Genomic DNA, 18,276 nt, shown 5'->3' on the forward strand with positions numbered 1-18,276 from the left:
AAAGTGTTTATTTACTGTGTCTGGGGTGGAGACCTCATGCCTTTCTGCTGTGGTGTGAGGGAAGAGGAAAAAAAAGAACACTCCCCTGCACCTGTCACTATACAGTATGCTTCAGTGAACCTGTAAGTAGTAGCCAACCAGCAGATTATTGCCGGGGTGTTCCATTTACATCAGAACTAACATGTATTGCATAAGGTATTTTTTAAATTTTATTATTATTACTGTTTATTATTTAGTATCCTGTTAATAGATAAATTATTTTTTACATTTTCCTCACATTTGGGAAACATAGAACTGATTCAGTAGATATATATATATATATATATATATATATATACATATATATACATATATATATATACATAAATGGTTTAATGCCCAAATATCATGAGTATCACAGTGGTAATAATAATAATAATAATAATAATAATAATAATAATAATATTTAGACAATATAACAATATAGATGGCAAATTGAAACCACAACAAATTTACATGACCACAGATAGAGATCATAGTCTAACTGCAGAGGTCAGCATTTCTCAGATGGGGTAAAATTTAGTAAACAGATGTGAATAATGGAAATAACGTGGCAGAAAGGCTAAGATAGCCTGCTATAACTAACAAAAAATTAAACATGTTATAAAATGGAATGATAGTAACTTGCAGTAAAACATTGCTAATTCAGAATACATTAGTGACTATGGATATCAGGAATAAATCTTAAATATTACCAGCCAGTCAATTGGCTTGCTGCAATGAATATAATACATTAAAAGCCTAGAATTGGGAATGAAGAAATATTATATTCAATAACCAATATCATCATTACAGGGAAATTCAATGAGTGACAACCATGATGTAGTTAATCTAGGTTGCATTACCATTCTGATTTTTAGTTAGATCCTATTCAAGGCCCCAATTTTACAAACAGACAAAGAAGATATACATTTAGCATTTCCCACTAATTCCGATTATCCACACAAATAAAATGTCTGAATTCTTAGTCAAAGAGATCCCATAGCAAAATGTGCATATATGCAGAGAATGTGTGGAGGTCATGTTCAAGATACTGCAACCTATAATGAAATGCATTACATTCCAGGGTGTACAGAGATGAATACAGTAGAAAAGATAATGAATTACAAGTTGAGAATTTGCTTTGCTCCTGTGTCTATCTGAAGAGCCTCAGTTCCAGCAAGCCATCTTATTGATAGCAGAGGACAGTCCATTTTGACTTTCAATCCCATTATTTCTGCAGCAAAAAGGCTAAAGAAAAAGAGAAAAAAATAGGTCAAAATGTGGGTTACTCTGGTACATATTAGAAACATTGACATCATCCGGTTCTTACCACACAACAGACGCAGATCAAGATTCCGGCAAGGAACAAGCACATCAACACCAAAAGAGCAATTCCCCAGCCTGGAACCACGGGTCCTGAATGAAAGACAGGATAATTCCAGTTTCACATAATACCTTGAAACAGCACCTGAATGTCCAATTCGGAGACTCGAGGATTGCCAACCATCCTCAAAGTCATTCATTCTGTAGTCATTTAAAATGAGGGCACATTTCTACCCATTAGTATGATAGTAGTAGAGGTCCCCTTCTGACAACTACACAGAAATGTAACACTAATGACATTGAGAGTGTGTCAAGTCATAACCCATGTACATACAATATCTCAGACTCTCTCATTCTGTTGTAGATGATCTTTAGAATTGTTTCCCAACAATTTCAATATAGCTTTATACTGGCAGTTTTCATTGTTTTTATAAATAATATATGGGTTCATTCATTAACTCTTTATTTAGTTTGACCAGAACTTTGACAACCAGTCAGACAGTTGTGTTTATTTTCTAGCTTCCAAAAAGAAATTAAAAGTTTATTCCTGATGACGTATTGCTAATCTTCTTGGTTCAGTGCAAATTTTGCACAGAAATTTAATGTAAATGAACAAATTTGTCAGACAATTACATATATTTAAGGGTTGGCAACCCTTCAGATGTCAATGGTTTCAATGAATTATTAAAGCCAACACAATTTATACTTTATAAATGAACAAGGCCACCTTCACCAACTGAGAGCTTATCCAGTTAGTGTGGTCATTTAGTGCCACACAAGACACATAGGGGCAGATGTATCAAGCCTCCTAAAGAGCGAAGAAGTGGACAAATGTTAAAGTTTCCCTTAGTAACCAGTTAGCTCCTAACTGATTGGTTGCTACAGGACACATCTCCACTTGACCACTGTTGAGCTCTTTATGGGTGAGATGTATCGAGCTTTCTAAACTCAAGCAATGGTGTCCCTCTAGCTTTGTGCTCACCCATAGGGAGACATTGTCATGCAAACTTTGATTAACTGCACTATAGGGAAGACCTTCAAAATGTTGATATGCAATGTACTAATTTAGGCTTATTCCAAAGAGTAACTGTTTTATTAAAAACTAATTTCAGTCACATATTAAAATTATTATAGCTTTTTCTTTCCTCAGTGCAAAATAAAATTTAATCATTAATATTTTCTCAACTTTCATTGAGGTAACACTCACAGTGACAGCACTAACCTATCTGACTTCTCAGTTTTACGTCAATTCATTCTTCAGATAAACTGTAATTGATACATTTGTTAATTTTATGTATGGTGGACACCATCTATACCTACAGTAACTACAGTATGTTTTAAGTTTATTATTTTCATAAACTCCTATTGAACACTATATTGTTTATGCACTCTTCATAGACAAATGTTTTAAATAGAGCAGCCTGTATAAAATGTGACTGCATATTTCCACGTGAAGCTTAGGGCCTGATTCTGCAAGGATCGCAATATAGCGTATACATGCAGCTTTAATATGAATTTATGCTAATCCATATCGATCGCAATGCCACCGCAGCACTAAATAAGGACGCCCACTTCACCTACACGCACATCCATATTGTTTAGCAAGGTGGCAAAAACATCGGTACAATCAAGTACCATCAAAGTCTCATGCACAGTTAAGGAAGGTCAGACCTTACTCTGGAATTACTGATTTCAGCGCACGCTATGAGGTCTCAGGATGCATATGGTATCGCAGTGGATAATTTATGCATGCCCATGCAATGGCATTCAAACCCACTGGCATGCCTGCGTTCGGCCGACCACTCACAAACGTCACTTCCTGTCAATCACTCTGCGATAGGTCTGCATAGTCACTGTGATCACAGTCCCAATCGCAATGACTGGTTTGCGCGCACGCACTGCGATGCATGTGCAGTATGCAACAAGCAGCCGATTGTGTGCATATAAGCAACTGCGTTCCTTGCTGAGTCACGCCCTCAGATTTTAATTGATTTTTTTTGTATGTTTTCTGGTAATTTTTTATATCGGATCCATCACTTATAGAAAAATCTCTACATTAATTATAAGACTCCAAACTCGCACACTCACTTTATTAACACCACATAAAGAAAATTAATTCTCCTTGGAGTTTCCCAGGTGATTGCCTAGACTTCAAACTACAGAAGTACCAAATAAATGTTCAATATTTGAAAATGTGTAATGGTTTCTATTAGAATTTACAGTAGTCCCATAGAGTGTTGTTTACAGCCTGGCTCATTTAGAGTTATGGGTTATTGGGTAGTCCCCAAGAATGCAGGAAGTATGTAACCCTGAGCATTAAATGGCTTGCTCTAATCTAATGTGCATGTTGCTGGTCCGCAGGTAAATGCAGCCTGTGTATGGATGACTAGATAAATACTGAAAGTAGGTGAAAGGTGAAAACCAAAATATTGATCAAAAATATATTTTTTAATCAATGCATTCAAAATAATTGCTCTTCTTAAAAACGTCATAGATTTGTCATTATGGGGTCTATTAATTTTCACCTACTATTGTAGAAATGAAGGATCAGGGCCATTTATTATAAAGGTAATCCAGGAGATATCACTGATATCTCCTAATTACCTTTCAGTCCTGATCTATCCCGCTGTCCCCATACACTAGTATGGAGACCTAAATTCATCAAGATCCAAAAATACCAAATTTTTAAAGATTGACAGCAGGAACCTTCGCCATCTTCAGATGGTGCTGATTCCTGGACCCTATGGGAAGGGGTTCCAGGTTGTAAAGAGGGATCCTTTTATAATCCTCCCCTGTTCGGCACCTTCCGTCTGACATCGAACACTTTGTGTGCACGCCTGATCCCAGGTTCACGAATGTGCACTAACATTGTCAGACTCAGCTGTGCTAAGTTTCACTAAGGAATCGAGGGGACAGCTCATCTTCAGATCAGCTGTCTCCACGCCAGAGTGATATTGAATTGCTCAGGTGTTTTTGTATCCAACGTTGCTACTCACAGCGTGTTGGATGGACCCCGATGATGAATAGGCCCTTATGTTACTCGCCAATTAAATGATAAGCCAAAATTGCATCTTTCATTTTCACATTTATAGTTATGATACCAGTAACTTTTTTATCTGTAATATTATTTACATAAGGGTTGTAGAGAAAAAAAATCAATATTAAGCAGCTCTAGCCCTATTCTGCCTCCTCTAATCATATTCATCATCATAAACTGACAGGGAAGATATAAGGGATATATTAAGCCTTCGTGAGAGATAAAGTAGAGAAATTACCCATAGCAACCAACCAGCTTCTGTCATTTTAAGACTGTGCTAGATTAATGAAAGCTGGAATCTGATTGGTTACTATGAGCAACTTCTCCACTTTATCTCTAAGGTTTGATACATTTCCCCCTAAATGCCTGTTGCTGGAAGGGTTACCAGTGCGTTATTCTTCATTTAATACAAATCATTTTTACAATGAAATATAAAGGCTGCTAATATCCATCATTTAGTTACAATACTGTATGTAATGTATTGTCAGTGGTGTTCTACTAAAACTCACGCATATAGGAGACATGATTCTGTGAACTCACCTGGTGCTGTTATATTTGGCTGAGCATCTGTAGGGAAACATAGAAAACTCCTTTACCTATAGTGTAAGGAGAGATAGATAGATAGATAGATAGATAGATAGATAGATAGATAGATAGATAGATAGATAGATAGATAGATAGATAGATAGAGATATTTTAGAATGATAGACAGATAGATATATAGATAGATAGATATGAAATAGATAGATAGATAAATACATAGATAGATAGATAGATAGATAGATAGATAGATAGATAGATAGATATGAAATAGACAGATAAATAAATAGATAGATAGATAGATAGATAGATAGATATGAAATAGATAGATAAATAAATAGATAGATAGATAGATAAATAGATATGAAATAGATAGATAGATAGATAGATAGATAGATAGATAGGTAGATAGATAAATATTAAATAGATAGATAAATACATAGATAGATAGATAGATATGAAATAGATAGATAGATAGATAGATAGATAGATAGATAGATATGAAATAGATAGATAAATACATTGTTATTTAGATACATAGATAGATAGATAGATAGATAGATAGATAATAGGCTTTGCACTGACCTGCTCCTTGCAGGCTAAGAATCATATAAGCTACAAGAACCCACTGTCCAGCTTTATACATGTTACGAACCACAGCCATGTTTATATACGAACCAAATGCAATGGACGATTGTTGATCTCTGTCAAACGTACAAATCTCTGATGTTCTGTATCTTAGATTCCGTATTTATACACCTCTGCCTTGTAGAGGACGGACATGAGAGCACTAACTCTGGAGGTATGTCATTCATTTGAACCTAACCCCAAATTAATAGTGGGGGATTAAACTGACTTATATTGGGAAATGACTAATTCCTTTTATGAGCTAGGAGTTTTCTTATATCCTTCCTATTTTTGAAACAATATTTGCACTTTATTTCTTTTTTTTTTTTAATAAATTGTGTTTCCTATTAACAATGCTCATCTGATCTTGTCGGAAATACAGATCCAAATAGGAGGGTAGGAGGATAAAATACAACTTCATTTATATAAGGACACATACTTAAAACTGTTATAACTGAACATATAGGGATTGATGCAAAGTTAGATTCAAGTCCATTTTCTCATCTACAGTATGCGCAATTCAAAGTCATATGGAACTCAGCGATGTCTCTACTTGAGCATGAGTTGGAGGCTAAGTAACTGGGTGGTAACGGGACGTAGAGTAAGTGTACTGAGAGCGTGTAGATGGAATTGGAGGACTATCTGAGTTGTGTGTATGGAGAGATCCACCTGGTCTTCATATAGATTTCTTGCACCAGAGATAATGATTATTGGTAATCAAATGAAGTGAATGGTGCGGCCCGATAGATATGTACAGCTCAGAAAATGGGTTAGAGATAATGGTGTAGCCATGCAAGGAGATATTTTTCTTGCACAAAGGTCAGTGCAGGTCGTTTTTCAGGCTGATAGCAGATAACAATAGTTTGTGCTCTGCATTGTAGACCAGGTTATTAACAAAGATTGGGAACCCTGGAGGGGCAAATTTTGCAATTATGCCATTCCAGTTGTAACATTATAATGAAGCAACATATAATAATTAGAAATTTAAAATAAAATTTCTCAAAACTTATTTCAATACTTTACTAAACATATAATAAAATCTTGTGTCCTCATACACTTACGGGCATATTAATTAATATTATTTTTACTAAAACAATGTGAAATTGCATGTTTTCATACCCTTTCAAATTATTCTAGTATCACCTAAATGTATGAAAGGAATTTTGAAGGATAATTCGCAAAATTCTCCTCCAAACCCTTAAATTCGCATTTTTTTAGTAAGCAGATCGCATTTCCCATATTTGTAATATGCAATGCTATCTACTTTAAATTTACTAATGTTAAAATATACAAAAAATACTGGCAGGTAGACAAGAGACAAGAGCCCAGAGTTGGTGCTTGTCATCAGCCTGTGTGTCTAAATAGATCACAGGCTGATGGCAGAGGTGTAAGAATAGAAAATAAATCAAATAAAACTTACCGTACCTGCACCGGACTGTTGATCGGTGCTTTCCTCTCTGTGTGACCCAATCAACTGATGTGTGCGGTCAACTCAGATGCAGTACAGTGCAAGCCAGAACTTTCACTGCATCTCAGCTTACTGCACACAACAGCTGATCTGGTCACAGGGAGGAGAGCACCAATCAGTCGCCTGATGCAGGTTACTTTTATTTTTTACTTTCTACACCAAGGGCACTAAACCGAGATGAGGGAGGCAACTGGGAGATGAGAGGAGGAAGGGGATCGGGGGGGGGGCACATGTGCAGGCACATTCTCACAGTATTTTTCCTAAATAAACAGTGAGAATTGTGCCAAGGGGATTCGCAGGGACAGAGCTTTCTCACAAGCTCTTTTTGCACTGAGACACATTGTCTGACTTAGATGCTCTATCACTGTAGCATTTCCTGGACTTTCATACTTCTTTCTAAATTTTGTGTCTTTGTTGCATCGTAGCTGCATCCAAAGTCACTTATTTTACCTGATCCAGAGTTGTATGCTATGCCGATGTTTTCGCAAATGGAGCAAGTCTTTATTCGTAGTATGATTGACAGACAGAGAGCATTTGGGGGAGGCAATGGGGAGTGTTTGCTAAAAATACAGGTGTGTCTAGGGGGTGTGTCACATTCTGCATCTGCAATCCTGTACTTAGGAAACAAGGCTCCAGCGTCTCAGTTATGGCAGCCATTCTGAGTGACCATAGACTCACTCATGAAGTCAATGTTTGCCTGAACTGAGTTTGATGTAGCATATGGGTATGCAGTTGCAGACACCTGCGATGGCTCTGGTGGGAGTTTCAGTACAAGTCTCGATGACTTGGCCATTAGCATATTTTTGCAAATCACCAGCTGAAAAAATTGCAGCTGTGGCAGCAAGCATTTACATTTGAACTTTCTGAGTTATTTACTCTTTGTGTGTAATGTAGCACTCACATGGCACGCGTTCTTGATATTGCAGTAGCTTTGCGTTCTTGATACTGCAGTAGCTTTGCGTTCTTGATACTGCAGTAGCTTTGCTCAGACTTGGCTGTGTTTGCTTCCAATGCCACAACTAGGAAGATACATTTTGTAGCAATCCCTTCATCATCTACTTTCACACCTACAGACAATGGTAGCTGAGAACAGACATCACTTTGTCAATAACTCATACTTGTCAACAATCTGGCTGCCTCTCCCGGGAGGAGGAAGCCAGCTCAGCACAGCGGTGGGGGGGGAAGGGGGGCGTGACTCATTTTCGGGGGCGGAACAGGGGCATGGCCGCATCATCGTGTCATCGTGGCCCCGTCCCCACTACACAACGCTTATATTATCGGCGTTGTGTAGCCGGGGGGGCAGGGGCACAATCACGCGATTCAACGTGAATTGCGTCATCAGCTTCCCCGACCAAGCTACTTTGACCAAGTAAGTGGTGACGCCAGCGGGGGGAGCAGACGTAAGTGGGGGGGGTGCGGGCAGGCTGCACCGGCCGGGAGACTTGCCCCCTCTTCTGGGGGGTCAGGAGCAACACCCGATTTTTGGGAGGCTCCCGACCATTTCAGGAGGGTAGGCAAGTATGCAATAACTCAAACTGCCTCATTCACATAACTTGATATTTTATAATACACATCTCAGATTAATTTTCTCATTAGACTTCATCTTGATATGTTGTCTGCAGTGCTGCTCGCATGTCATTCACTGACACTTTCCCTTGTATGATAGAGTGCACATGTTGTTCTACACTTGCAAATTGTACCCATGGCTCTCTCTACATCATCTGGGCTTGGACTGTCACTGTCTACAGTCTTTCACGCTTTAGTTGCATTTCCATAGCAAACTTCTATGTGGTGTACTTTTCTGCACCGTTCAGCTTGATAAACCCCATTATGGGAGTAGCTCTTGTGTGTATGTTTCTCACAGGCATAACTATGCAGCTTCTGTGCTCTAACTAGCTTCTCTAATTACAGACTGCACTGTAAACACTCTGTGCTGTCTTCAATCTGTGTTTGCTAGAAGTCTGTGCCTTGTATGTGTCTAAGATGGTGTCTGAGTTCTGCTGGGCATTCTCAAAATTTGGGGCATGTGTAACTGTAACTTGCATGCCTGGGTCAATAACCTGTTGGAATACAGTATGTGAGTACAGATAGTGGTGGTATGGCAGCATGTACTGTATGTACGCACAAACACATGCCCTGAGACAATGAACAGCCCAGTACTTAACCAGTGGAATGGTTTTATGATAGCAATGCAGTAGTACAGCCGTACTCATAGTTATACAAACTCAAACTTGTGATGGAGCAGAGCTTGAGTGGGGATAGGTATACTGCTCACCAGCCAGTGATTGTATTTGGATAGTGGTGCAGTGCTGTAGAGGAACCAGTGTCTCTAGAGCATTAGTGGAGTTTGTGGAATGCAGTAATAGTAGGTCTCCACAATGCTAAGTGGCAGGATTCCTTTTCCTATAGTGGCAGGTTGATTGACGCACATTTATTATTTATTTATTAACAGTTTCTTATATAGCACAGAATATTCCATTGCACTTTACAATTGTAAACATAAATTGAACAAAACTGGGTAATAACAGACAGATATATAGGTAGGAAGGCCCTGCTCGCAAGCTTACAATTTATAGGGAAATAGGCATTGATACACAAGGATAGGTGCTATATATTGCATTTTGCTCCAGCCAGAATGCACAGTTCCTTGGTGGGCTGCATGATCCAGTCACACTGGAATATCGGCCAAATGTCATGAAGATGTGAGAGACAATCTGTGAGGTTGTGTGTGGACTGTGAAAGGGGATGTAATTAGATATGGAAGCTATGAAGGTTATGTGAGTGGTTCTGGAATCTGATAAGCTTGCCTGAAGAGGTGAGTTTTCAGGGAATGCTTGAAGGATTGGAGACTAGAGGATAGTCTTATTGTGCGTGGTTAGTCATTCCATAGAGTGGGTGCAGCCCGCAGAAAGTCCTGTAACCGAGAATGGGAGCAAGTAATGTGTGGGGATGAGAGATGCAGATCTTGTGCTGAGCGGAGAGGTCGGGTTGGTTCGATACTTTGATATGAGTGAAGAGATGTATGTTGGTGTGGTTTTGTTAATAGCCTTATGTGTAAGTAAAAGTATCTTGTATTGAATACGGTAGAAAACCAGCAACCAATGGGAGGGACTGACAGAGTGGGATAGCAGACGATGAACATTTGGAAAGGAAGAAAAGTCTCGCAGCTGCATTCATAATGGATTGTAATGGCGTTAGCCTGTTTTTAGGAAGACCAGTAAGGAGGCTATTGCAATAGTCAATGCGGAAAATAATAAGTGCATGGATTAGAGTTTTTGCAGTGTCTTGTGTGAGATATGGTCGAATTTTGGATATGTTTTTTAGATGTATGTAACATGATTTTGAGACACATTGAATGTGGGGAACAAAGGACAGTTCAGAGTCAAAGATGACACCAAGTCAGCGAGCTTGTGGGGCGGGGTGGATTGTCGAGTTATCAACAGTGATAGAGAGATCAGGTTGGTAACTGATATTGTCCGGTGGAAATATAATTAATTCTGTTTTAGAAATATTAAGTTTCAGGTGGCGAGATGGCATCCAAGATGAAATGGCAGAAAGACATTCAGTGACACGGACCAATACAGATGGTGATAAATCTGGGGAAGATAGGTAGATTTGAGTATCATCCGCATACAGATGGTACTGAAATGCAAAAGAGCGGATTAGTTTGCCAAGAGAGGTGGTATAGATTGAGAATAGCAGAGGACCTAAGACAGAGCCTTGCGGTACTCCAACTGACAAAGGTAGCGAAGAGGAGGCAGAATCCGAAAAACGAACAGTAAAAGAGCGATCAGATAGGTAGGAAGAGCATTATATCAGCCGGATCATAAAGTGTAGACTTCGCCAGGAGAGGTGGATATCACGATGCTGGCCTGTCTAGATTTTGTTGAAGAATTCAAGTGGACCTTAAAGTAGAAAAGTACAGTATGCGATGATGGACATTACTGATCACATATTAATACATCTTTCCCCTAGTTTAAGCAGGAAAGTCAATTGAAAAACACACATACGTATGTGATGTCATGATGTTGCAGTGAGGGGCGGGGCCACCAGGACCAGGAAAAAGCTGAGAGCAGTGGCGTCACAAGGGGGGTGCGGGCCGCAACCAGGTGTCACCCGCTAAGGGGTGACACCAAGGTGCAGACTCCCCCTCCGTGACAGGAGCCAGGTGCTGCACTGTAGTATTTAGTGCAGCATTTGGCTCCTGACACTGAGGGGGCTGACACTGCACACATGGCAGTCCACACCTCCTGCACCCCCCTGGCCCTCCCAGTAAAAAGCACGGGAGTCGGGAATACGAGGTTCGGGCCGCAAGGACACGCTCTATCCGTGAGGCCATGCCCCCTATATGCGAGGCCACGCCCTCTTTTTGGCTGCGCATGGCTACTCCACGAGCACAGCATCTCTCCCCAAACCAGGTGACACCGATGGGAGGTACACCACTGGCTTAGAGCCTGAAGCATCCGAAGTGTGCACTGGGACATCATGACAAGGGGGCTGTGCCGCCTGGACTAGGAAGAAGCTGAGCATCTAGAGAGTCCTAAGGCTGCTGTCCAGGCTACAGGGTGCATTTCTAATGCTATTAAAGTACTTACAACTAAAACTTCTTTGTTTGACTTTAATAAGCACAAATAATGTGAAAATTACTAGATATTAACATTACTTTGAATAGGACACATTATTTTAGACCTTATAATACAGATTCAAATGGCAAGCCTCTTAAAAGTACATAGGAATTAGCATATAAATAGTTTTGTCCTTTTATAGGTCTTGAAAAGGTACATTAACTGTCAAAAGTATCTTAATACCATTAATTGTTTTTTAAAAATACCTCTTAAACAAGAATAAATCTGAATCAGCTGTATCAATGAATTCATATAAACAGAAAGGGCTAAGGGCCTGATTCAGACCCGCTCGCGAGCGCATAGAGCTCGCAAGCAGTTCAATGGTGGGCCATTGCGCTCCGGGGCCACTCGCTCTGGGGCTCGCTACAAGACGGGGCAACTGTCGATGTTGATCGACAGCTCGCCCCGTTTTGTAGGCTGGACAAATGGATGCGTTCCCGAAAGGAACGCTTGCCGTTTGTGGGCGGCCCTACTGACATCACTCGTGATGTCAGTAGTGGACTTCTTGCTCTATTAGAGCAGGAAGTCCACTCAGGCTTGCGAGACCTCAGACCCTACCACAGGGTCTCCTCGCAAACCCGATGGTCGAAATAATCAGGCCACCCACAGCTTAGCGAGCAGCCTGGAGGCCGGGTTAAAAAAAAATAAAAAATGCCCTGATTCAGAGCGTGCGCTCGCAAATAGCGAGCGCCTCTGAATCAGGGCCTACATTTTTTTTCTCATTTATTGGTAATAATGCATTGTCTTGTATTAGTGTTACGGCTGGTCTTTTTTCTTCTTTTTTCATAGGGTGCTACAAATATGTTGTGACTAAAGATGTGGCTGGTATTTGACCAGCAGTATGGAGCACACTCACATTTTGGCTTTGAAAATTAACCCTTGCGAGCATTCTGCAACCACTTGCAGGACTGTGGACCAAGGGCCTGATTCAGGCCCTGATTCAGAGCCGTACGCTCTGAAAGAGCGCTTGAGCTGGAAGCTTTCCCACTGACATCACTGGTGATGTCAGTGGGGCCGCCCACAAATGGCAGGCGTTCGCATGGGAACGCCTCCGTTTGTGAAGCCACCCCCACACCACGCCTCCAAAACGGTGCAAGCTGTCAATCAAAATCGACAGCCGTCCCCTTTTGGTGCGAGACCCGGAGCAGCGGAGCGCCCGTCGCTAGCCGGGTCTCGCGCATGCGCACATTGGAGCCGGCGCATAGCACTTGCGAGCTGGACTGATTCAGGCCCTCAGTTCGGAACACAACTGTGAGTGCAATAGCGATTACGCACGCAGTCTTACTGGATGATATGCTAATCCATTGCAATTGCTATGCCGTCGCAGCCTAACATAAGGACACCTTACCTTACACACATCCGTAAAGTTTAGCAAGACTGCGAAACTATCGGTACATGAAGTACAATCGGAGTCTCACGTACACTTGCACAAGGTCAGACCTTACTCAGGAATTGCTAATCTCATTGCACACAGCGAAAGGCCAAGCTGCATATGGCACCGCAGTGGATAATTTATGCATGCCCCTGTAACGGCGTTCAAACGCACTGGCACACCTGCATTTCGCCGACCACCCCCCGTCACTACCCCCAAACAGTACTTCCTGTCAATCATTCTGTGATGGGTCTGCGTAGTCATTGTGATCGCAGTCCCGATCGCAGTGACTAGTTTGCGCACGCGCACTGTGATGCATACACTTGCGCAGAACGCAACAATCGTCCGATTGCATGCATAATCGCAGTTGCGATCCTTGCTGTATCAGACTCCAATATGGGAATATGCGATCAAGAAAACATTTTAAATAGTCATTTCAAAGACTTGATTATATTGATGTGAGACCACCACTTTCATTTATTTCAAAATGTATATTTTGTTCCCATATGCTGCTTATTCAGACCATACATCTGTGTTGAACAAGTCATCAGAGTGCAGGAACATAAAGGCTATTTTTTATGTGTCAATGTTTTAATGTTTTTATTGCTCGGGTTTCCCGGCCGCCCGTAGAGAGCTGGGCCGGGCCTTGGTAGTCTTTAGGGACGTGGGCCTAATCGTGGGAGGCGTGGCCACCTACTCCTTAGAAAAAAATCAATGTGATCACTCCCCCCGACCCCCACACAGGCAGAGGAGAATGCTGCTGCTAAACCCCACCAACAAGCCCCCCTCTCTGCGCCCCTGATCCTGGCACATAAGACTGTGCCTTCATTAATGTGTATATAGTAAGTCTGCTTGATCTGCAAATTACATTTTACTGACTGTATAGGTTGATGGAACTTTGTGCATTTGAAAATGTGTAAAAAAAAACAGGTTTTTATGTGAAGGTTAAAAAGCCCTGTGGAAAATTACTACACTGGGAACCCCCCTTTAAACAAGATATCTACACCACGTAAATGTCATTTAAATATTTTTTGTTCCCACAATATTTTTGCATGTGGCTTGAGAGTAATGCGTTATCTGGCTTAGCCTGTATTCTGTACAGAGGGCCTGATTCAGAGCCGCTCGTAAGCGGCCGCTCGTTCGTTCCGAGCGATGTTTGCCCAACTGCGCATGCGTACGGATCGTAATACGCATGCGCGAACCAGTCAGTGCGGCCAAAAATCGTTTGTTCGCTAAATAGCGAATGCCTGCTAATATGAGTGACAGAATGAGGCGTATGTGGGTGGTAACAGGGGAAGGTGCTTGAAAACGGGGAGTGGAGATCAGAACGCAGGCGTGCTTAAAGGTCAAAACGGGCGTTTTATGGGTGTGCATAATTAATACAGCAGCGTCATTGACCACGTCACTGGGTTATTTTATAGTCAGAACTGCTCGCAAATTTGTGGTAGGAAAAACCAACCACAAGAATAGCGAGCAGTTCATATGCTGGCCGATGTACTCGATTAATCTAATAAATAGCGGACATGACGTAAGATGCGAGCGGCCAGGGGGTGTATTTATCAAAAAAACGACCGCATGTTTTGTTTGCTCGTTCAGACATAGAGGCGGCAACAGACAGCAAAGAGCGAACGGTTCATTTGAATAGCCACCCCCTTTTTCTGAACGAGCGAGCGCTAATAGCGACCGGCTCTGAATCAGGCCCAGAACTCCCTGATTCACCTGGCTTCTTAAATAACATAATTTGTACACCTATACCTATAGCATACTGCCAGTGATGGTTCTAGGGGTGGGCAAGCAGGGTCATCCAGGGTGCTGCGGCCTGGGGGTGCAGCTGCAGTCACCCCACTGGCGCTTTCTAATCTGACGGCACCCACCCGCTCTCATCTGCCACCACCGTCATACTGTAGCAGCACAGCAGTTTAGGAAGAAGCTCCATTCTCCTGCAAGCACCATGTACCTGAACTTCCTCTTCCTATTGGCTGCAGCCTGCACAGGAGAAAGGAAGTGCTAGAGAGGATGGAGTCTAGACTGAGCAGAAGAGAGTCCTTTTTAGGTTTTTTGGGGGGGGGAGTGGGAGGGGCTTGTACCAGGGCCCGCTGTGGTGCAGGGGCCCATAGCCGCCGCTACACCCACCGCTAGTGTCCCCACAAGTGTAATGCAGACTGAAGTGAGAGTGGTCCGCACTACACAGTAACAAACACACACCTACCAGCGGTGGCTGTGTGTTTGATATAGCAGCCAATGAGAGTCAGACGGAGGGAGCCGGCTGGAGCTCACACATGAGCTCCGCATTCCGGCTCTCCCCGAAATGGATGATGGGAGTGATGCCATGGCATCTCTCCCATAGTGCAGAAGAGTGGGTCGGGAGGAGCAGGGATTCAGGTAAGTTGTGTTTTTTTTGTGTGTGTGTGTATGTGTGTAAGGGGGCATGGGAACTGGCACATCATAGGGGGGCGCTACTGGGGGCACTGTATAGGGGGGTGGCCGCTACTAGGGGCACTGTATACAGGGGGCTGCTACTGGGAGCACTGTATGGGGGGTGGCGCTACTGGTGGCACTGTATATTGGGGACTACAATTTCGAAGCTGTTTTGGGAAAAAAGTTGTCAGTTAAGTGGTTTAATCAGTCATAGTTCACTTGTGCACAACCCATAAAAATGGGAGAACTGCATATAAAATACTCACAACTTAAAAAAATTGCATTTGCACTATAGTGTTGCACTTTTACCTACAAATATAAATTATAATAAATGAATCTATAATTTTGTTTAGTGAGCTTAATTAGAAAACGTACAGTATGTTCTCTCTCCCAGTATATTTATAACTTTCTGAAAGTATTTTTCAATTTATTTTGTGTGTGCTTCTCAGCATAATGTTTTTTTTGCCTATGAGCTAAAGGCCTGATTGAACATAATGGGCCTGATTTTGAGATGATAGTAAAGAAAAAAAGAGCAAGTAACTTAGCACCTTGGCAAACCTATGTTGTACTGCAGGTGAGGGAGATGTAAAATGTGCAGAGAGATTTAGGGGTTTATTTGCTAAGGACCTGATTCAGAGATGGATGTAACTGCAGAGCTACATACAAGCAGCTTTGCAATTCCGTCCATCTTAATGCAGAAGGAGGTTTCAGACACTTCCTTCCTACATTTGTGAGCACCATCACGACCGATGGTTATGATGGTTATTCCTTTAGTCAGGCTGCGGGAGCTGAAGCTTCTTGCAGCTTGACCAGGTGCTGGCCACTTCAGAGGACATGAATCTGCATCCGCCGATGCAAAAAAAATTATGTGGGGTCCCCCCCTAAAAACAGAACCAGCCCCGGACTTTTCATAGCAAGTCCTGGTTGTGTAAGTACAGGGGAAAAATTGCGTAGTGTTCCCCAGTAATTAGCGCAACCAGCACCAGGCTCTGAACCGGTCCTGATTCTGGAATTACATGGGAAATATGTGTAGGGTTCCCCTGTAATTTCCAAGACCCTTTCTAGCGGGGGGGGGGTAATGTCACAGCCAGGGGAACCCTATGACCAGGTTCCCCAGCCGAAACATTAATCCTAACCGCTAATCAGCCCAGGCCAGGGACCCCTGGGGAGTTGGGGACCCCCCCAGTAAAGGGGTCCACATCTCCAGGGCACCCTAGGCCTAGGCTTAGCCCGAGGCTATCGCCGTCACAAGTGGGTTGTGGGTGCCGGGTTGATAGTGTACAAGTATAGTGTAAAAAGATAAGTGTAAACATTGTCTTTATGAGTAGAACTGCAGGTCCCAGCAATCCACCCCTGCATGATGGTACTTGGAGATCCACAAGTACCAGCTTGCGGGGCACTAAGGGCCCACTGGTACCTGTAGTTCACCTGTAAAGAAATGTTTAAAAAAAGACAATACACACACACCATAACAGTATATGTTTAATACATACATATACTCACCTACATTACCTGGACTGATCCTCTTCTCCCTGTAGGCATCCATGGTCTTCGTAATATAAAAAAACAAAAAAAATGACCCACAAACTAGGTACCAACCACGATGGTTAATACCTCCTGAATGAGGAGCTCAGACACGTCTTTTCCCTTTGTAGTGCCGTGTCTGAGCATTCATTGGCTCAGAGAGGTCAGGCTGCCTCTCTCAGCCAATGAGATTTCCAAGTACCAGCATGCGGGGCAGGCTTGCTGGGACCTGCAGTTCTACTCATAAAGACAATGTTTACACTTATTCTTTTACACTACACTTTTACACTATCAACCCAGCACCCACAGACCACAGGTGCCGGGGTTAGCCCCGGGCCATCAGCCTAGGCCTGGGGTGCCCTGAAGAGGGGGACACCTTTATTGGGGGGTCCCCAACTCCCCAGTGATCCATGGCGTGGGCTGACTAGCGGTCAGGGGTAATGTTTCAGCCGGGGAACCCGGTGATAGGGTTTCCCTGGCTGTGACATTACCTACCCCCTCCCCACTAGAAAGGGTCCGTTGCTGGTTGTGGAAATTACTGGGGATCCCTATGCATTGTTTCCCCTTTAATTCCAGAACAAGGACCAGATCAGAGCCTGGTACTGGTTGCGGAAAGTACAGGGGAACCCTAGGTAATTTTTCCCCTGTACTTACACAAGGACTGGCTATAAAATGTCCGTGGCTGGTTGTGCTTTTAGTAGTAATGTGCAGGCTCGGTTCTACTCGTTTCCGTTCGGTTTTTTTTCCCGAATCTTATTGGGTTTCAGCTGTCACGAGTTTTGGATAGCCAATAAGATTCGGTAAAAAAAACGAACGGAACCGAGTAGAACCAAGCCTGCACATCCCTAGCTTTTAGGGGGGGACAACACATCATTTTTTTCTACATTAACTCTTTACAAGCTTTTTACAGTAAGATACATGCATGCATCTCATTGATGAATGTATGTATCTTTGTCAAATCGAACTGCTCATGACGAAAACTAATGCACAAAGTTCTTCTATTCATTTGGGGAGTTGCAGTTCGATTTTGAATTAGTTTTTCATTCAATTTGCAAATCAAATGTTAGGAAATGAAGGGATCTTATAGTCCTCTATGGGAAAACATCAATGTTTTTCAGAAATTCGATTTCATTTGAATTTCCTTTTTCTGTTCGATTTGACATTCGATTTGGCCTTTAAATTCCTTCATAAAAAATCTAATGCAAAATCAATCGAATGCAAAATCGAACAGAAATCAAAACTGAACCATAGTACAGTAAATATACCCCCAGGTAACATCAATGCTGTTCTAGGTTCCAGTTTACATATTTCATTATCAGTC

At 42.1% G+C, this 18,276-nt stretch overlaps 1 long non-coding RNA gene across 1 annotated transcript; it reads right to left on the reverse strand.

Annotated features, from left to right (window-relative positions):
• Positions 1-383: 383 nt before the first annotated feature.
• Positions 384-5,628, reverse strand: LOC148475045 (uncharacterized). Its single transcript, XR_015872782.1, has 4 exons — positions 5,507-5,628; positions 4,922-4,948; positions 1,352-1,437; positions 384-1,269 (listed from the first exon to the last, which is right to left on the reverse strand). It is a non-coding gene; the product is annotated as an uncharacterized LOC148475045 (long non-coding RNA).
• Between the last annotated feature and the right edge of the window lie 12,648 nt (positions 5,629-18,276).

The sequence above is a fragment of the Taudactylus pleione genome, unplaced genomic scaffold (assembly GCF_031769625.1).
Source record: "Taudactylus pleione unplaced genomic scaffold, aTauple2 ptg000783l, whole genome shotgun sequence".
In the NCBI taxonomy this organism is placed as follows: Eukaryota; Metazoa; Chordata; class Amphibia; order Anura; family Myobatrachidae; genus Taudactylus; species Taudactylus pleione.